Consider the following 24,391-nt stretch of genomic DNA (forward strand, 5'->3'; position numbering starts at 1 on the left):
ATCCATCTAGTATTTGCAACATCTAAATCTCTCTTGATCCTTGAATGCCTAAATATAATATTAAGATCCATTCTAATATTTAACATTCTATTTCAGATAATCAACCTAATATATAATATTATATCTCAATTCTATATTATAATAATAACTTTAAATATGCAAAAAAAATTATATACGATGATTATCATAAATCACTATAAAAGATTTAAAAAAATAATAAATTAATAGTCACCAATACAAAAATATAATATGATAATAGTTTTACAAAATTACAATTCTTATTTCTTTAAGTATACCAACTTATATGATTTTTTTCAGGAACTTCTATTGTGAAGTTGTAAAAATGACAGTTTTAAAAAAATCATTTGGGAATGGATCCAATGTTACATGAATTTATTATTTTTATTTTATTTATAATAATAAAATTTAATTATCATCTTCATTCTTTAGTCGGGTCACTTCAACCCAATTTCAGACCCGCAATCATCATCTTGACTTTGACTTATATCTTGTCAAGATGGTTGTGTTCATCATCTTCAATTACATCTCATGAACAAAAAATTCGAAAAATCACAAAATCAACTAATTAATTCACAAATTATATACTTTTGGAACTAGAATTTTACCACGAATTCAAATCTACTATATAGCTATTACTAAAAAATTGACCAAACTGTCAAAATTGCCCTTTCTACTAAAAAATATTACACTACAAATTTGACAAAATATTAACAAACAAAATCTACCTACCACTTTTCTGGCACGCACCCGGGCACTACCCCTCCTTTCATTGTATACTCCCCATCTAATAGTTGATTTTTTAGACAACACTAGGGGAAAAATTAGTAATTTTTAGACAAAATTAAGGGCAAAATTAGTAAAAATAGGGTGTACAATTTTTGGACAAAATTAAGGGTAAAATTAGTAGGAACATAGTGTAAAATTAGTAAAAACAAAGTATAAATTTTTTGCCCAGGCTCCCTAAAATTTCTGCCTCCGCCACTGTCCTTACTGTTGACATTTTTCAGATTGAGGAGTAGCGGTCTTTGGCTTTGGTGAGGATAGCTTATGGGCTAATCCGTCTAGTTTAGCATTGGTGTCATGCTCTGATTTGTAACACTAAGGAACGCTCTTTTTATAGTTGATTGTTATACTTTCAGTTTATTGGTTTTGTTGGATTATGTTATTTGGTTTATGAATTAGTGATTGGTGTTTATAACGGATAGTTATGTTATTCAATTTTTAAAATTATTTCCGTTGTGTTGAACATGGTTCACTAAAATGAGGTTTTGTTCCTCGTGAAGCATGACAATCGATATCAAGTGTGGTTTATTTTGAATTGTGACATCTTGTTCCATGTTTACTCTGAATTATTTAATATATTCCGCGGGGTTTTAGAAGGGTGTTACATCTTACAGTTTTTTTTTTGGAAATGAAAGATTTTATTACCAAAAAAACGGATAGATACACGCCGATCGCAAACGATCCAAGCAACCAAGCAACACAAGGATTACTGTATGCTAAGATTAGTGACATTCAGATTTCCACTGGAGCCATTGGTGAAGATCATTTCATTCCGCCTGCGCCATATTTCATGAATCGTTTCAGCCGTAAGAACCTTAAGAATTTGACTTCTCCAACTTTTCTTTTCGTTTCACTGACAATCCACTCTTTTTCCCTCCTTCAGCCATTCGGGTGTCTATTGTACCCTAACCAACCAAGAAGCTCCGTCCAAATCGGGAGGGTCGTTCCACATTCAAAGAACAAGTGATCAATGGATTCAGGTTGTTCACACCAACATCAATCAGCAACAATGTTTACCCCAAACCTGATCAATCTGTCTTTGGTAGCAAGTCTACCTAGGAGGGTCATCCACAAAGTAAATCGTGCTCGGGGTCTTGCAATATTATGGTACAGCACTCTCTTCCAACTAACCTCAGTTTGGGCGCCACGAAGCTCCCGATACATATGGGCAGTAACGAATTTCTGTGCACTTGCAGCCGTGGCCCAATACCTAGTATGACACACTTTCTCCCGGCATTGCATAATCTTCTTTATCATCCAGGAGCAATTATTTTTTACCTGCCAATCCATAATTTGGTGTCCTTTAATGTAGTAAGTGTTCATCCATTTAATCCATAACTTGTCCTCTTTTGCTTGAAGGTTCCATAGTAATTTACTTATGGTTGCTACATTCCATTCCACCAAAGAAATGAGATTCATACCACCTGCCGCTTTAGAATAGCAGACCTTATCCCAAGCAACCGGAGCCTTTTTGCTGATGATGTCTGTTCCTGTCCAGAGAAAAGTACGGCAAATCGCTTCAATTCTATGGAGGATTTTCTTTGGAATCGGGAATACTTGCATCCAATATGTTGTGGTTGCAAATAAAACGCTTCTTATCAATTGCAGTCTGCCGGCGTAGCTAAGTAACCTTGCTGTCCAGTAACGAATTCTCCCCACGACTTTCTCAATGAGCGGTTCGTATTGGAAAACAGTTAATTTTCTACTAGCCAACGGTACGCCCAGGTATTTGAACGGAAGGTTTCCTGCAGAAAAGTTCGTAATCACCAAAATTTGCTGTTGGATATTGACTGGAACACCCCCAAAATACACTTTACACTTACTAGGATTGGCTCTCAAACCTGTAGCTTCAGAGAAATTGTGGAATTCTGCCATCATGTGTTGAATGGAGACATCATCCCCCCTAGCAAACAGAATTAAGTCGTCGGCAAAACAAATGTTAGTGATTTTCAGTTTTCCGCACTTAGGATGGTATTTGAACTGAGGTTGTTGATGAAGTTTAGCCAAGCAGCGGTGAAGATATTCCATCACAAGAACAAACAATAACGGCGAAATTGGATCACCCTGTCGTAATCTGTGTTTTGCTCTAAGAATTCTACTCTGTTGACCATTTATCATGTATCTATAGGATACACTTCTGACACATATCATCGTCCACCGGATAAATTGGGTTGGGAAATTCAACTCACTCAGAATTTCTTCAAGAGCTGTCCACTCAACCGTATCGTACGCCTTTTGCACGTCCATCTAAATGGCACATCTAGGGGAGATATATTTTCTATTGTATCCTCTAAGAAGTTCCTGCGCAATAATGATGTTATTGTGAATGATTTTTCCAGGGATGAACGCAGACTGAGTATAATTAACTACCTTGTGAATCACTTTGTTTAGTCTATTAGTTAAGATTTTTGAGATAATCTTGTATATCGTCGTGCAGCAGGCGATAGGGCGCATATCCTTCATAGTCTTTGCATCACTCTTCTTAGGGATTAGGGTAACCAGGGCGCAATTAATGGCAGGGTGTAACCTTTCTTGTGAGAAAAAATCATGAACAGCTCGTTTTACATCTCCTCCTACCACATTCCAAGCAGCTTTAAAAAACTTCGCAGAGAAACTGTCAACCTCCGGAGCTTTGTTGTCACCAATACTTCCAAGAGCTTTCCAAATTTCCTGGTCCGTTATTGGCTGCACTAGAGTGGCTCTATCCATGGTCTCTAATTGAGTTCCATTTCTGAGTATAGTAATGTCCACATGTTTCAGTTGGCTAGCAGAATTTCCAATCAGGTTCTCATAGAAGTGAATCACTTCATTCTTAATCTCTGGTTGGTTAATCAATTTTCTGCCATTCGAATCCTCCAGGCTGTGAATGCCAGTGATTTTATTTTTTCCCCTAACAGTTGCATGAAAATAGGCTGTGTTACCATCCCCATGTTTCAACCACTCAACTTTAGCCTTTTGCTGCAATATAAGCTCTTCAGTTTCTATGGCGTGCATCAATTTTGAAGTATATTCCTGAACCTCCCTGGCATACTCAGCATTAAACTTATCCGTAGATAGCTTGTGTTGAGCCTGTTCCAGAAAAAGCCTGTATTCCCTGATACTATTAATTTGAGAGAGGGCCTGCTTGTTCATTTTTGCATAAGTCTCTGGGTGTTCTTCAGTTTTTTCCAGAGGATGTGCATAGGTCTGCCACCTTCCTCCCTGTTCCAAACCTGAGTCGTACGGACCAGAAAGTTTTCTCTTTCAGTCACACAATTAAGGAATTTAAATCTACTACCTCTGCTTTTGTTCATTTTGTACCCCATTCTATGTACATGTAGAGGATTATGATCTGATATGTGGGCTGGAGGGATGTTTATTTCACACTGAGGAAAGGTGAGAAACCAATCTTGGTTACACACCACACAATCAATTCTAGAATAAATGATGTCAGTTGTGTGTTTATTAGTCCAGGTAAAGAAATTACCTTTGGTGCCATGTTCAAATAATCCAACTGTTTCCATTATTTCAACCAAATCTTTAACCTCACTTTCCTGGACAGGGTGGCCACCAATCCTATCACCAATATGGAGAACATTGTTAAAATCTCCCAAAATGATCCAGGGTCCCTGAGTGTTTTCTAGCCAGCATCTTGATATCCTCCCAAAGTTTCCTTCTGTGTGTCAACTGGTTCTGAGCATATATCACAGTAAGCCAGTGTTTTTGGTTTTCCTGTCTATCAAGGAATTCACAGTGGATATACTGTTCAGTGGTGTGGATGGGTTGGATTTGTATAGTGCTTTCCTCCCACATGAGCCAGATTCTACCATTATTATGATCATCATAATTATCTATCCAATTCCATTTATTGCCAAACCTTTTCCTTATGCCATCAGCTTTAGCCTTCTTCACTCTAGTTTCAAGCAGGGCTGCCAAATTAATGTGTAATTTATTTAAGTGAGCTGCTATTTCAAGATGTCTAGCCCTTTTATTCATACCTCTTATGTTCCAAGCTAGCATGGTGGTTCATCTAGCAGAGCACTTGAACCTTCCATTTCAAGGGCCCCAAACACATTCTTCATAGGTACTTCACCACTCTGTCCAGTTTTCCCCTCAGTTCTAGTTGCCTTGTTCCTACTAGATGCCATGACTGTGTGCCATGGAACAGCTGCAGGCTTCACTATCACTGGTTGTAAAACTGGTTCCTCTGGGATGTTCTGATTCTCCACAGCTGGTTTTGTCATTGGCTCAGGTTCTTTAACAGGTTTCACTGTCCACACTTTCTGTTGTATTGGAGGCTTCTTTTCCTTGCAAATGTGTCCCACTTTACTACATTTATGGCAGTACAAAGGTTCCCATTCATAGTACACTTCTTGGCTAAGTTTGTTTCCAGTAGGATCCCTTATATTAATCATTCTCTTGAGAGCCCTTGTTACATCCACTTCGATTAACACTCGAGCATAGGATACCCGTAATTTCTTTGCCGTACATTCATTTGTCATTAAGGGTTTTCCTATAGCACTCACAATTTTCCCAATACTGGATTCCCCCCAGAAAGCTAAAGGTAGGTTAGGAAAGATTACCCAGATAGGCAGCACCCTCAGCATATCCTCCTCAAGTTTGAAATCTGGTGTCCATTCGTGTAGGAACATAGGCTTCCTATATATTGTATATGGCCCTCTCATCAGCACTGCATCCCTGTCCTCTTTGGATTTGAATCTGATTAGGAAATAACCCTCCTCATTATAAAACAGCTCAGGTAATGACACGAAATTCCATACATTATTCATGAATTTCTTGACAGCATTCATTGACAGTTCCTCCCCTAACACATACATAACTAAGGCATGTTCCCAGTATACCAATTCGGATGCAATATCATTCTCACATAGTATAACTTCTATTTCTCCATCAATAATAGAAGGGGGGTATAAGTAATTTTTATGCCATTAGAAGCCAGACGGTTACCTCGAATGATATCCACCCATGGGCGGGGTGATTCCTTTGGTTCCTTCTCCTCTGTATTTGCTTGTTTTTGTTCCTCCACAATCGTTTCCAATCCCGTTCCCCCCGATGTAGCCAGAAGTGGGCTTTTCCCTTTGATAACTCCACTTGAACTTGCCGCATTCAATCGCTGACTAAGATTTCCCAGTTGAGCATTGGACAATGGCGTTCTCACTTGTGTCATTGTCTAATGCTTATATGATCATCTTACAGTTATTTTATATGATTATTTAGTATACTTAAATTTATATAATCATTTTTCATTTATAATTAAACTATTCATTTTAAATTTCTACATATATAATTAAGTGCGAAAGCACAAGTATCTTACTAGTACGTATTCAAAATGGAAAAACAAAATGTGAATTTGACAAATCGAAACAAAAAGTGGCGTGAAACTCGCACACAAACACGCTATCTGGCTTGGTTATGAGGTTTCATGAAAAATTAATTATAGAATCGAGTTCGTGGTGAAATTCCGCTTATTATGATGTATTCATTTGCTTGAAACAATTAAGAATAATGATTTTGTCATTTTTGGGATCTTGAGTTCATGAGATATCCTGGACAAAAAAAAATCAAAAAATCATCAAATCAACAAATTAATTCACAAATTATATACCGTTGGAACCAAAATTTCACCTCGATTTCAAATATGTATTCAAAGTTGCCAAACAAGTTGTGAATTTGACAAATCGAAGCAAAAAAGTGGCGAGAAACTCTAACAAAAACACGTTCGGTTCAACTTGGTTGAGGTTTTATGAAAAACTTATTATAGAAATGTGCTTGTGGTAAAATTCTACTTCTAATGGTGTATTCATTTGCTTGAAACAGTTAATAATCATGGTTTTGCCATTTTTGTGTTTGAGTTCATGAAAGTTCTTGAACATATTTTTTTGAAAATCTTAATTAAATGTTTTTCATGCAGTTAATGATTGATCTATAGATTTATAGATATATAAGATGAACATGAAAATCTAGATTTAGATGTAGAAGATGAAGATTAAAGATTTTGATCTATGAGCTACACGGGACGGTATCCAATAATGGTGTGCACCATATAATCCTATGTGGAGTTGACTAAGTCAATACTTTAAGTTAACACTGTTTTTTGATTGGCCAAATTTACGACTTCACCAAAAAAGTTAATTTGATGATTTCACCTTAGAATTTACCTTTTTTAATACTAACTAGCTTGGACTATTTAGCTCAATGAGATTTTTAAAAAATGCCTAAGTCTTTCTCTATTTTTAAAATGTCCAATCTAACCTAGTCTTGATGTAGGCTAACTCGTATACTCATATCAATCGGTATGATATATTCTTACTCTTGTATTTATGAACAAACACAATGAACAATTACTTTTACACAAAAAAGGAAAAAACGACAATTGTGGCGTGTGAAGAATTACATATCACCAACACATTGATGATAATGGTACAAAGGATTTGATGAAGAACAATTTAAGGTCGTAAAATAATATAGCTACTTAATATAAATTCAAATTTGTCATGATGACAACCCTAATCACATGTCATCTTGGTAACAACTCTAAGTACAAACACTAATTATATTTTTTCCAATTTATCCCTGTATGAAAAATAAATAATAATAATAATAATAATAATAATAAAATAATTTAATATCCAACTATCACTATTATAAATAATAATAAAAATAATAATATTCAATTACCACTATTAAAAATCTCCAAATAAAAATCATTATTAAAAAAATCTTTCAATATATATATATATATATATATATATATATATATATATATATATATATATATATATATATATATATATATATATATATATATATATATATATATAAAATTATCAAAATAAAATTTAAATATAATTTGAGTAATCAATTTTTATGATAAAGTAGATAATTTTAAATTAATTCTTGCTATAATCTAATTCTATTTTTTCTATTTTCCTCTTTTTTTTCATCTATTTTACAAATTTCTATGTTTAAAAAATAACTTATTCATTTAAAAAAATGAAATAAAAGTGTTTATTTTTTCTTATAATAAAATATTTGGTTTTATATCTCATAAAACTTTTATTCAATTGTCTATTAATAAAACTCTCCAATATCTTAACTTTAACTCTTACTTTTTAAATTTTATTTTATTTCATTTAATTTTTATTATAATGAATACTGAAATTGTAACTAATAACTATATTGATGATAATATATAAACATTAAAAAATGAAATAAATGCATTTAAAATTACTTTTCAACGAAAATATAAAAATATATATTATTTTAATTACATTTTAAAAAATTATCTGTTGTCTAAATGGGTTACACAATTTTTTTTTATAATAAAAATTTAATAAAGAAATTTACAATTTTTAAATATGAAAATTATCGGTATGCATACGATATTTATTGAGTATTATTACCATAATAGATTAAGTAATAGGTATGCATTTGCATATTCTAACAATGCACTTCCATTATTTCTATGTTTATGTTTATAGATTTTTTTTTCTTTTTTAAAGCATTATAACCACAAAAATATTTAATTTTTGTTACAAATTACTTTAATAATATTGTCTTTTTATATGAATAATTAGTATAATTTCTATTTTATTTTACACATCAATTGAATCTTATAAATTATATTTTAATTTTTAAATTATTATTATTATTATTATTATTATTATTTATTACTGATATGATAATAATTATTAACTATCTCTATATAACCTTTTAAATTACATAATCATTTACGAAAAATAAAATTGTAAAATAAACTTTTGTTGTAAGTTATATTCGATTTAGTTGTAAGTTATTAAACTGTGAATAATATTTTAAAAGTTATGTCATAATAGAGTATTTGATTTATTATAAGATATAAATAAAATATATTATAAATAATTTATTTATTTTGTTTAATGGATGATAGTAAATATACGGGTTAATCTTTAAAAAAATAATAAGAGTATATTTAAGAGTAAAAATATCACTATTTAGTAAAAATAAATTAAGATAGCTTCGCTAAAAAACTAATAAATTTTAGTATCATTAATGCCTATAAAATTGAGAAAAAAACTCTTTAAAGTTTCATTTTAATTTTTAAAATCTTTTTTTTCTTTAATTTAATTATTGAAATGAAAATAATTAATTTATTAAGCTGATTAACCTCTAATAAATAATAGTTTTCAATACCATATGAAATAAACAATCCATTAACCATGTCACGACATATCTCTTCCACTATAATAAACAAACAAAAAATCATAAAATTTTGAATGGAGTTACTTGATTAACTTAGGAACACCGAATAAAAAATATATATAGTAAGATATAATATGATTTTAAAAAGGAGGAAACTTACCTACAATTTGTTAGATGTGGTTTATACTATTTGTCAATGAAAATATGACAAGTGTACTTTAACATCATTTAAGGAGTGAAAATAGGAGAAAATTGCATATGTGTAAGAGAAAATTATACCATGTCATATTTTCATTGAAAAATAGTACAAACCACACCAAATAAACTGTATCTAAGTATTCTCCTTAAATAAAATATCTGGAGAACATATGATTTAAAACTTTTTTTTTGGACTTCACATTGAATTAAAAAATTTCTTAGATTTTGTAAATTATAGACTAAACTCTAAAATAATAATTAAAATTTAGATTGATATACTCTTATATGTATTATGAATTTTTGAAACAGTTAATAATCATGGTTTTGCCATTTCTGTGTTCTTGAGTTCATAAAAGTTCTTGAATAGATTTTTAGAAAATCTTAATTAAATGTGTTTTCATGCTGTTAATGATTGATCTAGAGATTTATAGATATATAAGATGAACTTGAAAATCTGGATTCAGATGTAGAAGATGAAGATTAAAGACTTTGATCTATGAGGTACACAGAAGAGGATACACAATAATGGTGTGCATCATATAATCCTACGCGACATTGACTAAGTCAATACTAGAAATTTTAAAGTCAACACTGTTTTCTGATTGGCCAAATTTAGGACTTCACCAAAAAAGTTAATTTGATGACTTCACCTTAGAATTTTCCTTTTTTTAATGCTAACTAGCTTGGACTATTTAGCTCAATGGAATTTTTTTTTAAATGCCTAAGTCTTTCTCTATTTCAAAAATGTTCAATCTAGCTAACCTAGTCTTGACATAGGCTAACTTGTATACGCATATCGATCTGTATGATATATTCTCACTCTTGTATATATGAACAAACACAATGAACAATTACTTTTACACAAAAAAGGTAAAACGACAATTGTGGTGTGTCAAAAATTACATATCACCAACACGTTGATGAAGATGGTACAAAGAATTCGATGAAGAACAATTTAAGGTCATAACAATAATTTATCTATTTAATATAAATCCAAATTTGTCTTGATGGCAACCCTAATCACATGGCATCTTGGTAACAACTCTAAGCACAAACACTAATTATATTTTTACTAATTTACCCCTACATTAAAAATAAATAATAATATTAATAATAATAATTTAATATCTAACTACCACTATTATAAATAATAATTAAAAAATATATAATACATATATTGATTATTGATAAATATAAAAAATTACATAATACATATTTATTATTGATACATAAATACTATAAAATAAATATTTGTTACTGATTAATATAAATAAATTTATAAGATAAATTTTTTATTCATGGATATTAAAAAAAAATGAGACAAAATATTTACATATACATAAAAATGACGAATATTTGTGATTGAAAATATTTTTTTTAAAAAAATAATAAACACGTTTGCCATTATTAATAAAAAAAGTCTACAACACAATTTACTTCCAAGAAATATGAAAGAATTATGTGACAATTATACTTCGTAATTTTCTTTTAACACAATCTTAAGATTTGACTGAAAAACGAATGTGAATGAAATACATCTAAAAATATATTTTTCAATTCTATAAGTAGTTTTTAATTTTTACTAGAGCAGGGATACAATACTTAGGGTGCTACTAAAAGTGTGCTTGACACTTATAAACCTTTCTGATGCATGCATTGTTAACTGTATGTATACAGCTGCAATCTTGCACTATATAATTTACGACGGACGGGACAATTGTTACTTGCTAAACTCATAAGAATAAAATTGACTTTGAGAGAATTAAGTGTTGTGAATAGCTTATTTATCATCTATTAGTAGCTCTTCCAAAAATTCTTGTGATATTTACTCTATAATTAAATGTTCAATTCAATGTCTTCTATGCAAGACATTCATTTTCCTATATTGTTTTACGGCGAACAGACTCTTTACAAAATAAGGTAACTAACAGGTTATTTGTCTTTGAACGATTTGATTATGATTCAACTCAAAAGTAAAACATTTGATACAAATTTCTCTTCTTGATGCCAATATTTACAAATTAGCAAAGAATATTTACATGAAAATAAGAAACACCAATGAAGGCTCAAACAGAAGGGCTAGATCTGAGAACGTGGGTTGGTCGTGGCTACCTCCATGGTGAACGCCATGGTGGTCGCCACGAGTACAATGAAATTTATTTCTCTCATTTTTGTATGTTTTTCTTCGTTTCTCTGCGATCGACTTTTAATTTGTAAATTTCCTGAAACATAAATAGAATACCAACATAACAGTGGAAATATAAAATGAATGATCAATAAACATGCATAAATTGAGTCAAATATATGGTGTAATTTAGTGTCATCCAACTCTCCTACACTTAAACCTTTTTTTGTCCTAAAGCAAGTTGCTATCATAGAATCCAGATTAGTGAACAACATTTGCATGCGGATACTCATTGTAGGCTATTTGTATTGACACGCACTACTTATATACTATTGACATCGTGAGAACACATAATCGCATATTTAGCGATCATAAGCCTCTCTCTTATACAAACCAATTTGAATCATGTTTATTATGTCTAAGTCTAACTTTCTCACCCCTTTTCCTCACCTTTTTCATCCTCATGCAATCATATTAAGTTTGTTATTCGTACATACTCATAGCAAGGCGACCGGTTAGTGACTATGAACTTTTTGCTCGGGGTTCTGGCACTTTAAACGGTGTAACCCTTTTGCTTACTCTATCGTAGTTACGGGAGATCAGACTGTAATCCACCCTACCAAGTTCAGTACCAGAAACCACTGAACCAGCGTAAATAACAACGAGTTTCTCTATAATTTTTGCAGATTTCACAACCGTTGGGTTAAGTGACCCTGTGAAGGTCACCCAACTTATGGGCTCATTTACCTATTTTAAATTTATCATAATAAATAAAAATTTAGGATCATTCACTTATATTCATCGGCTTCCTTACGTAAAGTATGCTTAAGTCGGAGCTGACTGCAAGTAAAACTACTTAAGTGTGACTAAGGGGATAAGAATTTAAGGCTAAAACATAATAAGTATTCAAATCAATCTTCGTATTCAGGAGAATATTGTGTTAACATGGTACCAATTTTACGAAGTTTTCCAAATCTCTGCAATGTATACGATTTTCAAAAAATATGGTATGGCTCAAAAAAATGGAGAATGTCAATAAACAACATAAAATACACATGTAAAGACTTGACAATACATGCAATGACTTTATAAAAATATAATGCAATATCCCAGGATGATCTTACTATCCCTTTTAAAGACTTGACAATACATGCAATGACTTGATAAAAATATAATGCAATATCCCAGGATGATCTTACTATCCCTTTCAAACACTTGACAATACATGGGAAGATTATTTACTTTACCCAAAATATTACATTGTTTACACATGATATTAAAATCAAAATTAAAATTAAATTACCTAGAGATCTAGATAAAAATCAAATTCCCTAAGGATTTAGATTTTAGATCTTCGATCTATTGAATTTTGGGGAAGATCAAACGTTGGGTGCGAGATTATTCTATCGGATCTTGCATGCATTTTGTTTCTGATGAAAAAAATTAAGAAAATTAAAATCAAATTTTCAAATATATGATTTTCGGCTCAAATAAATATTTAAGAAAATAAACCTTGAACCCAAATAGTTCTCTACTCTAGCAATCCATCATAGAAAATTTTTTCAAGCGTCATTGGATATATCTCAGTATTTTTTACAGGTCAAGAAGATTTAATACGGAACAAGTTTTATATCTCCAGCTGTATACAAGTTGTCAAAATTAGATGATAAGACAGTTTAGGAAACTTGATATTTGTGTTCCAAGATTTAAGGAGATTTATCTGCACAATTGGTGCATCACTCAGCTTTTGGATCAAGAAATATCTGAATGCAGATTTCGAAGCCCATGGACAACAGAGGTGTATTTAAAGAGAAGTCCTGACCTAATGTAATCTGAACTTTTATATTTTTTAAATTAGGGGAGGCTTAGAGTTGCAAGTTTGAGAGTCTTTTGTGTAGTTTTATGTCACCCTTTTATCTTCTAATACTTGTGGTAGACAAAATATTCTCACATAGAAGTCTTTATGTTATGATTTGAGTATTGTTCTCACTCTTGAAGCTTTAAAGCAAGAGAGTTGAGTTTTATTTTGGAAGAACACTCTTCTTGTTAGATTTTTCTTGATATAGTCACTGGGATTGAGACTGTTAGATATCACTGAGGTGATTTAGGAAGTGGGATGATGATTTCTCATATCTAGATGTTGATTTCTAGGTAAAAGTTGCACATGATAGTGATTAAGTGAGAAGTTGTAAACTTAGACTGTTTAGCTTTGAATTGATACAATCAGTAGTGGAGATTTCCTTCCTAGCTTGGTAGCCTCCAGATTAGGTGTTGTTGCACTGAAATTTGTTAACAATTCTTTGTGTTGTTTATCATTCTGCAATCTTAATTAAGTATCAATTTTGAGTCTGATGAATCTATTCAGTTTGAAGACAGATGTTGTAAAGACATCGGTGTTAACATATTTTGCCTTTACCAAAAATTTCAATTGCGCAGGCACCCTGATCCATTAGGTGAGCTTCGGGGAGTATTTTAAAAGTTCAATTATTTATTGTATACATTATTAAATTTTTAACAGGTGCAATATTTGATTCGCTAAATATTAATATTAATGTTAGTTGTTTATTTATTTTAGTTGGAAGTTTTTTGAAGATTTGAATTTTATTATAAAAAAAAATCTATGACATGCATATTTTGTAACTTTGATACTTTGTAATTAATAATGAGATTATAATTTTATTAGTTTTTTTTAGTGCGTTGTTTAATTATTTAAATTCAAATAGATTATATTCTTTTTGTTTAATGAATTTTTTGGTGACTAATAAGATTTATTTATAGTAGTGTTGGTGCTATTTTATTAAAAAAATAATAGATTATTATAAGGAGTTTATGTTAGAACTTAGAGTAATTGTTGAATTTGGATGTAAAATTGGGTGGAAGAATGTTGTTAGTTGGAATGCATAATGATGTAGTGGTGGTAGTAGTGATATAGTAGTGAGTATTCATTAATTGGAGATTATTTTGAAGGTAACAGTATGAAATGAAACAATAAACAGACGGATGAGAATGAGATAATGTAAGGGAACTTAGCCAGAGCCACAAAAGTGTTATCTTGATGATGATGGTTTGCATAAAATATATTAATAACAAACGATACAAAAAATAAACAACTGAGTCGTTGTAGTATAGTGGTAAGTATTCACGCCTGTCACGCGGGTGACCCGGGTTCGATCCCCGGCAACGGCGAATTTTTTCATTTTATTTGTGTTTTGCGTCAAAACGACATCGTTTAGCGTTTTTTTTTCCGTTTTTGAATTCATTCCTAAACACGACGTCGTTTAACTGTTAGCTCTTTTGCTTTGTCTTTCTGGATCGTGGGCTCTCTCTCATTATTTGGGCTGCTCTTGTTTTTTTTCAAACAGGAAATTACAATTATTATTACTCTAATGTCACAATTATATATTTACAGTACACTCTCTTAATAATTCATTTATACCAAAATATATTCATAATTAATTTTTATTTCAATTATTAAAATACTAATTGTTAACTATTTTTTAGTTTAAATCATTTTTTGTTTTCTATTAAATTCAAACCTTCTTAATTTACTTCATATTTTTCAAAAAATAACTATATTAAATCATAAAAATAAATCACAAATGATAAAATATAAAATTAACACTATTATCAAATATATTTAGATAGATTGAATCCATCTAGTATTTGCAACATCTAAATCTCTCTTGATCCTTGAATGCCTAAATATAATATTAAGATCCATTCTAATATTTAACATTCTATTTCAGATAATCAACCTACTATATAATATTATATCTCAATTCTATATTATAATAATAACTTTAAATATGCAAAAAAAATTATATACGTTGATTATCATAAATCACTATAAAAGATTTAAAAAAATAATAAATTAATAGTCACCAATACAAAAATATAATATGATAATAGTTTTACAAAATTACAATTCTTATTTCTTTAAGTACACCAACCTATATGGCTTTTTTTAATGCTATAGATTATTTTCAAAATAGAAATATTGTCCCATATAGATTCAATTTATGAACATTGAGAGTATCAACAAATTGATGAGATCCATATTCTAACATTTTTTTCCTTCTATTAATTTAAGTCGAATCTACTTTATTTTACGCAATCCAAATCTTACTTTATTAGCCTTAGATAAACACCTTAAGGATAGAAAATGATAGATTGATGACCAGGTCTCTGTGGGTTCAACACTCTTTATATTACTCTGATACGATCCGTATACTTGTAAAAAGCACCGATTAAGTTTTTGGCGCGATTTTCGGGGACCAATTGCGTCAAATTTCAAAATCCTGTTGTTACACAGTCTAGACTAAGGCAACCCTTTCTTATGGTAGATGCGAAGATCTCGCAGTACCAGAGCTTTAGTAGATTCAATAGCTGAACCAGAAAGATACGTACGAGCACGAAACTTGCTCCGAAAAATTAAGAGAGCAATGGCAGAAGACCAAGATCGTAAGCGCCTTAAGGATTTTGCCTTGCCCTCCAATGAAGAACCTCATACTAGTATTGTGAATCCTACTATAACAATTCATAATTTTGAATTTAATCCCGTTTTGATGTAAATCGTATAACAAAACAAATTCTCTGGCTTAGCGAAAGAGAACCCGAACCAACACTTGAAAGTGTTTGTACAACTGGCCGATACATTGAAATTTAATGGTGTTGCACCTGAGGCAATATGATTACTTTTATTTCCTTTTCCGCTCAGAGATAGAGCTAGATCATGGTTAGTTTTCCTTCCAGACAATTCTATTACCACTTGGAATGACCTGAAGAAAGTATTCCTTGCTAGATACTTTCCACCAAGTAAGAATGTTGTCCTTATGAACCAAATAACTAGATTCATTCAACAAGATAATGAATCTCTTTACGACACTTGGGGAAAGATACAAAGACTTACTAAGAGCATGCCCACACCATGGGTTGGAACAATGGTTAATCATCCATACCTTTTATAACAGACTTCTCTATAACACTAAAATGACCATAGATGCTGCCGCTGGCGGTGCACTGATGAATAAACCATACCCCTAGGCATGTGCTCTCATAGAGGACATGGCACAAAACCATTACCAATGGGGAGCTGAGCGAGCATCAGTAGAGAAGAAAGAAACGAAAGGAGGCATATACGAAGTTAATGGTCTAGACTCTAGACCGTATGAACGCAAAAATGGATGCCCTAGTTCAAAGAGTCGAAAGTTTAGTTATTAACCCTATAACTACCATAGCTGCCATTCGGCCCGGATTCGAAATTTGTGGAACACCTGGACATATCACTGCCGATTGTAGCCTTGTAGCAGAACTTATCATAGATCGGGTCTACTATGCCCAAGGAAACCTCTATTCAAACACAGATAACCCAGGATGGAGAAATCTTCTAAACTTCTCTTACAAGAACAATAACTCTAAGTTTACTCAAAACACTGCACCTTAGAGACCACAAGGGCACCAAAACCAAAGACACACTCAACCTAACCAAGCTGCACCTCAAAAGTCCAATCTAGAAATAATAGTGGAAAATTTCGTTACCACTCAAACTCAGTAGAATAAAGAATTCATGAATCAAAACGTTCACGTACATGAGTTGATCACCCAATTAGGAAACAAAGTCGATTCTATGGTAACCTACAACAAGATGTTGGAAACCCAAATTTTCTAAGTAGCACAACAACAAGCTGCCCAGGCCAAACCTGGAGGATCATTCCCTAGACAACCATAACCAAACCCTAAAATCCATGCTAACGTTATTGCATTATGAGGCGAAACCGCTTACGATGGCCCTATAAACCCTAGGTTGAATAACAATAAGCCAGAGCCACCCAACGAACCAGTTGTAACTGCAAGTGGAGAACAAGTAGTAGAGAAACTTGTAGAACCAGAGAAACAAAGAGAAGAAGGGACTAAATACAAAGAAAAGGCGAATGATCAAGCATATGTACCATCCCCGCTGATAAACCCCTATTCCTTATCCTCAAAGTCTTAAGAAAACCAAGCAATATAACCAATATAAGAAGTTTGTGAAGGTGATTGAAAATTTGCACGTTGAAATACCCTTCACTGAATCCATTACACAAATACAATCATATGCTAATTTCTTGAAGGACATATTAACAAACAAGCGCAAGCTTGATGATCCTAAACCCTTAGAATACAATGCAATTACTGAGAACAGATTAGTAAAAAAATAGAAAGACCCTGGAATTTTTTCTATACCATGTATTCTGAAAATCATGTTATTGATAACGCACTCCTTGATTAAGGAGAAAATGTGTGTTTGATGCCTTTAGTTTTGCGTAATAGGTTAGAACTAGGAGATATGCAACCAACTAGGATGTCTCTCCTACTGGCCGACCGGTCATTCAAATACCTCATAGGTATACTTGAAGATATTCCAATTAGGATTGGTCAACTTAATATCCCAACAGACTTTGTAGTTATGGATATTAAAGAAGACAACGACATCCCTACCCTCTTAGGTAGACTCTTCTTATCAGCCGATGCAGCCATGATTGATGTCAAGAGATGAAAAATGACATTCAAAGTAGGTGGTGAGGAAGTCGAATTTTTCCTATCCAAATTTCTAAGAGCACCATCTATAGATGACTCGTGTTGCACCATCAATATCATCGATGAATGCATAAGAGAATGGGATACAGAAACACCTACCAAAACAATTAAACTTCCTTCAACCCCGATAATGGAAGATGATGGGATTAAAGCATACACACCTTATATTGATGATAACCTTCATAAATGTTTGTTCCTCACCCTGATCACATGCCTAGACCTAAGAAACCCTCAGTGGAATTAAAGGACTTACCTAAGAATCTGAGATACAAATTTCTTAATGCAGAACTGAATCGTCCTGTGATAGTTAGTGCAAACCTAAATAGGGACAAAACAAATCAACTTTTAGATGTCTTACGAAAGTATCCTACAACCTTAGGCTATAGTATCTCTGAACTAAAAGGAATAAGCCCATCTATATGTATGCACCGAATTATGTTAGAAGACGATTCCAAAGCCTCTGGAGAACACCAACGAAGGATAAACCTATCATGAGTGATATAGTAAAGAGAGACGGGTTAAAACTACTTGAAGCTGGAATAATATACCAAATCTCTGATGGTAAATGGGTTAGTCCTATACACGTTGTACCTAAAAAGGGAGGATTCATAGTCATACAAAATACAAAAGGATAATCAGTAGGGACATGTGTAGAAAGCGGATGGAGAATGTGCAAAAATAATAGAAAGCTAAATAAAGTGACAAGAAAGAACCATTTCCCCTTACATTCATTGATCAAATGCTTGAACGTTTGGCTAGGAACTCTTATTTATGATACTTATATGGCTACTCAGGATTCTTCCAAATCTCTATTCACCTGGATGACCAAGAGAAAACAACCTTCACGTGTCCTTATGGAACATTTGCCTATCGATGAATGCCTTTGGGACTATGTAACGCTCGTGTAACTTTCCAACGATGCATGATGGAAATCTGTGCAAATTTCCTCGTTGAAACCATGGAAGTTTTCATGGACGACTTCTTAGTCAGCAGATCCAATTTTAAGAACTGCCTTGCCAACTTAGAGAAAATTCTAGAAAGATGTGCCCAAGTTAACCTTTTGTAAAACTAGGAGAAGTTCCATTTCCTGGTCACATAAGGTAGATAATTTGAGTAATCAATTTTTACGATAAAGTAGATAATTTTAAACTAATTCTTGCTATAATCTAATTCTATTTTTTCTATTTTCCTCTTTTTTTTCATCTATTTTACAAATTTCTATGTTTAAAAAAGGGATAATAGCTATTTTGCCCCCTACCATATGGGCGAGGTTTGAAAAACGCCCCAGTAAAAAAAAAAGTTTGGATTCACCCCCTAACATATGAAGATTCCCCTGTTTTGCGGCACCACCAACCACTAGGCCATTTTACTTTTCTTGTTATATACTTACATTAAGTTGTATTTATCTACTTTACTTTTGTCAAATATTAGTTACTTTTGTTGTTCTATTTTACTTTTGTAAAATATTAACGTTAATATATTTAACTACTAAAATATTTTTTAATAAATTAGTTAATATATTAGTTAATTATATTTTAAAATATATCAGTTAAAATATAATAATTATATTATAGTTATTAGTTAATATTAGTTAACATTATTATTAATTAATACTGTTATAATTAATATTTATTTTATTGTTAAAATTAATTAAATTATAAAATATAAATTAATTTAGTTTTAATTTAAATTATTTTAATTTGGTTTATTTTTAATTACATAAACAAATTTAAATTAGTCATGTTTTATAAACTAATTTAAAAAATACTGAACCAAATTAATTTAGTTATATTTTATAAGCTATGTTTTAAAATATACTGTTAGTCATGTTTCATAGGCTATGTTTTAAAAAAATAATGTCGCTTTTAAACTAATTTATTAACGTTATTTTTAATTAATAATTTAAATATTTAAAGTTATTTAAATATTAACGTTTTTAAATATCAATGATATTTAATATTTTTAAATATTTATGTACAATATTTTAAATATTAACGGTAAATATGCAATTCATGTAATATATTAATGTTAATATATTAGTTAATAAAATATTATTAGTTAATAATAATAATAATAATAAAACATATATTAAAAATTCATAACCTAAATAAATATATTAACGTTAATATATTGATTAATAAAACATTACCATTGATTAACAATAATATTAAAACATAAGGACCTAAATAAATACTTAATAAACATGTTTTCAGAAATTATTATAATATATATATACTTTAATGCAAGATTAAAACAAAATAGCCTAGTGGTTGGTGGTGCCCCCTTGTCATTACTAGGTTATGGGTTCAATACCCATGGAAGACAAAATTTTAATTTTAATATTTGACATTTTAACAAACAAACAATTAAATAATAATAAAACATGCCACATGGAATTAAAATAAGTAAAAAATAAATAAAAACTCTAACTAAGCCTGCCACGTCATTAAAAATAATTTTAAAAAATAAAAAGCTCCAACTAAGTCTGCCACGTCATTAAAAATTATATAAAATAATAAAAAATTCCAACTAAGTCTACCACGTCATTAAAAATAATTTTAAAAAATAAAAAAAATGGTTGCCACGTCATTAATTTTGATGATTAAATTTCTTGAAGGGGCAAAACAGGGGAATCTTCATATGTTAGGGGGCGAATCCAAACTTTTTTTTTTACAGGGGCGTTTTCCAAACCTCGCCCATATGACAGGGGGGCAAAATTGCTATTATCCCTTTAAAAAATAACTTATTCATTTAATAAAATGAAATAAAAGTGTTTATTTTTTCTCATAATAAAATATTTGGTTTTATATCTCATAAAACTTTTATTCAATTGTCTAAAACTCTCCAATATCTTAACTTTAATTCTTACTTTTTATATTTTATTTTATTTCATTTAATTTTTATTTTAATGAATACTGAAATTGTAACTAATAACTATATTGATGATAATATATAAATATTAAAAAATGAAATAAATACATTTAAAATTACTTTTCAACAAAAATATAAAAATATATATTATTTTAATTACATTTTAAAAAAATTATGTGCTGTCTAAATGGTTTACACAATTTTTTTTTTTATGCAGAAAGAATACAATGTAGGGGAATTAATACTCCTTTTCAACTCTAGATTGTGCCTCTTTCTTGGTAAATTATGCTCCAGATGGACCAGGCCATTCAAAGTTACTAGAGTCATATATTGGCGTTGTGAAGATTCAAAGCCAAACATCAACTCCTTTTATTATAAATGGGCAAAGACTCAAACATTACACTAGCGACGATAATACAACGTACTATCATCGCCACATCTTGTCAAAGCCTCCGCTTGCTACACATACAACTTAATTTTGAGGCTTATATAACCGTCGAGCTACCGAAGTTAAACAAAGCGTTGTGTGGGAGGAAACCCACAATTTTCCTTTCGCTTTATTTTATTTCCTATTTTTCAATAATAAAAATCTAACTTGTGTGTGTTTTTATTTTCAGGGCCACTACATTCCCACTTAGCCAGATTTTACCACTAACCTTATTTGAGGATGCAGACACTTGGTGAAATAAATATCATTTTCAAAAACGAAGACCATAGAAAGCGCTTTGATATCCTAGCAGCAAAAACCATCTCACCTACCTGATACCCAGATTTTCCTACCTTGTACTCCCTGGGACTCATTGATAGCGTCCTTTTTATGTTTAGCGAGATGAGTTGGGATAGCTTTTCAGTTGCAAAACACCCAACCTACACAAACCTCACACTAGATTTCTTAAGTTCATTCCATTTCCGACCCCACATGGGACTCAAACAAGATAGAGGTTTGGCCATTTTTAGACTTTTTGGCTGAGATTACCGTCTTACAAGTCGAGAATTAGCCAGATCCCTTGCTTTTCAACATAGCCCATAAGCTTACTCTGAAGTGTCGGATGATATGCGGGTCGTGTTAGAGAATTTATGGGGAAAGATCACTGAAGATGTACATTTTGACCATGAGGCTATGGATAACACTCTCATCCATAACCCTGTCATTCGGTACTTTCATATGGCTACTACTCAAACATTCTTCGAAAAAGCGCCAAACCCGACTAATGTGAGAAAAAAAGAGATGTTTTTCATCTTAAGTTTTTTCCAGAATCATCTTGTAAACTCTGCAACCTTCCTATTGACAAATCTGAATAAGGTTTCCCATGAACTTGTGGAAAATATGTAGGTGGACAGGACTTGTTACCCACATTGCTGTAGCAATAGGCCTACAAAACCGTCTAACTCAGTTGACCCCTACCTTTGGGTACGACCTGTTTAAAATTCACCACTGCCTAAACTATAGTTTAGTAAGGCATGACAGACCTGACCAATTTAAAATTCTTCTTTATTATGAGGTAGTCCATCTTTTCACCTTACCGAACGACGAGTTTACAAACGTCCAATTCCAAAGTAATTGGCAGTACCAATTAGAGAACCTAGATGAAAAATGTCCATTCTTATCTGCATGCACCTCCATCACCATCATTTTTAGATACTACTGGTCCTTAGAATGTTGATTATGAACTCTATGCTTTAAGAAGAGATATCACGGTACTCTGCCGTGACCAAAGAGAACACATCGACAGACTAAATGAGGAAATAAACCATCTTTACCAGGAGATTTATTCTTTGAGGAGGCTGTCATGGCCCCCGATCGTGACTATACACCAGGTTCCACCCTTCCTATTTCACCTTATATCGAACATTGGGGACAATTTTTAGTTTAAGTGTGGGAGTTCAACTTTATTTTATTTGTTTTCTAGTTAGATTTCCTGTTTTCTAGTTAGATTTATTGTTTCTTAGTATTCATTTTATTGCATTATGTTTTTATTAAGTCATTGCATGTATTATCAAGTCTTTACATGTGAAGTTTATGTTGTTTATTGGCATTTTCCACTTTCTTGAGCCATACCAAAATTTTTGAAAATCGTATACATTGCAGAGATTTGGGAAATTTCGTAAAATCGGTATCTTGTTAACACCATAAGTATCCCGAATATGAAGATTGATTTGAATACTTATTATGTTTTAGCCTAAAATTCTTACCCCTCAGTCACATTTAAGTAGTTTTACTTGCAGTTAGCTCCGGCTTAAGCATACTCTATGCAAGGAAGCCGATAAATATAAGTGAATGATCCTAAATTTTTTATTACTATGATAAATTGAAAACAGGTAAATGAGCCCAACGGTTGTGAAACCTACAAAAATTAGACAAAAACCCGTTGTTAGTTGGTTCAGAGGATTGTGGTACTGAACTTGGTAGGGCGGATTACGATTTGATCCTCCGTAACTACGATAGGGTAAGCAAAAGGCTTATTGTAACATCCCAAATCTACCCGATAAATTATACGGAAAAATTAGAGTATAAATTCCAAACACGTTCATTTGAGGTATCACATATTCGTCATTCAAAAACAATTACGGCTTATTTTCCTTCATATAGATACATAGCACGTAAACTTAAAACGGACAATTAAATCATTATTCAAAAATCCCTTTGTTTCAAATTAAATGTTTAACTCGCAGCGGAATCATCAAACTTCATAAATATTTAAATCAAGTTGTAACATCTTTGCACGGTAACTTAAAGTTACAAATTAAACCAAAACCAAATAAAATTCAGCAATTAAAACAACAATAATTAAAACAATCGTTTATCCCCCGAGTGCTACGTATCAGAGCGACCACCGACTCAACTCACAGCGTCTAAATCTTCATCAAGCTATCACCTGCACGTTACCAGTATAAAGGTAACGACGAAACAAAAGAAAGGGTGAGATATCAAACAATATAAATAAAGTCATGATAAAAAGTAGGGTTAAATATGTTTTTGGTCCCTATAAATATAGGGACCAAAAACAAGATTTTGGGTTATTTATAGGGACCAAAAACATATTTAACCCTAAAAAGTATATTACGGTTCAAGTCATAATATATATATATATATATATATATATATATATATATATATATATATATATATATATATATATATATATATATATATATATCGAGTTTCAATTCCAATCAACCAATTCAAATCAAAATCACATAATCACGCACAACGTCACAATAAAACAAATGAATGAGACACGAATAATGCATTATGCTTGTGGTACCCAGGGCTTCAGCCCCCGTCGCCAATTGCCAGATAATAGAGGCATAAAAAACAGGCATAAGCCTTCGTTGCTGTTTTGCTAATCCAGGCCGTCGCTACAACATGCAATTCATGAGACACTATGACAAGCAACAACCACAATCAATCATAAAACAACGTCGCATAAGGCATTCGCCTACATCGCCAAAACGTATCAATCAATATTGATAATTACTCATCTCTTTAATTTCCTGCAACATCACGAAATTCACAATAGTACAATATACCCATTACGTCAATACATCGCCAAAACATCGCAAATTACGGATATCGAATCATTTCCGAACTCGCCTAATTTATAATACTCGGTTAATTAATTTTCCGGGTCTGTT

The 24,391-nt window shown here is 31.6% G+C and overlaps 1 non-coding gene across 1 annotated transcript; it reads right to left on the reverse strand.

The window, feature by feature from the left end:
• Positions 1–16,134: 16,134 nt before the first annotated feature.
• Positions 16,135–16,242, reverse strand: LOC131593819 (small nucleolar RNA R71). The gene has a single exon (XR_009281198.1). It is a non-coding gene; the product is annotated as a small nucleolar RNA R71 (small nucleolar RNA).
• Positions 16,243–24,391: the final 8,149 nt, after the last annotated feature.

This window comes from Vicia villosa, linkage group LG3, assembly GCF_029867415.1.
Source record: "Vicia villosa cultivar HV-30 ecotype Madison, WI linkage group LG3, Vvil1.0, whole genome shotgun sequence".
Taxonomy (NCBI): Eukaryota; Viridiplantae; Streptophyta; class Magnoliopsida; order Fabales; family Fabaceae; genus Vicia; species Vicia villosa.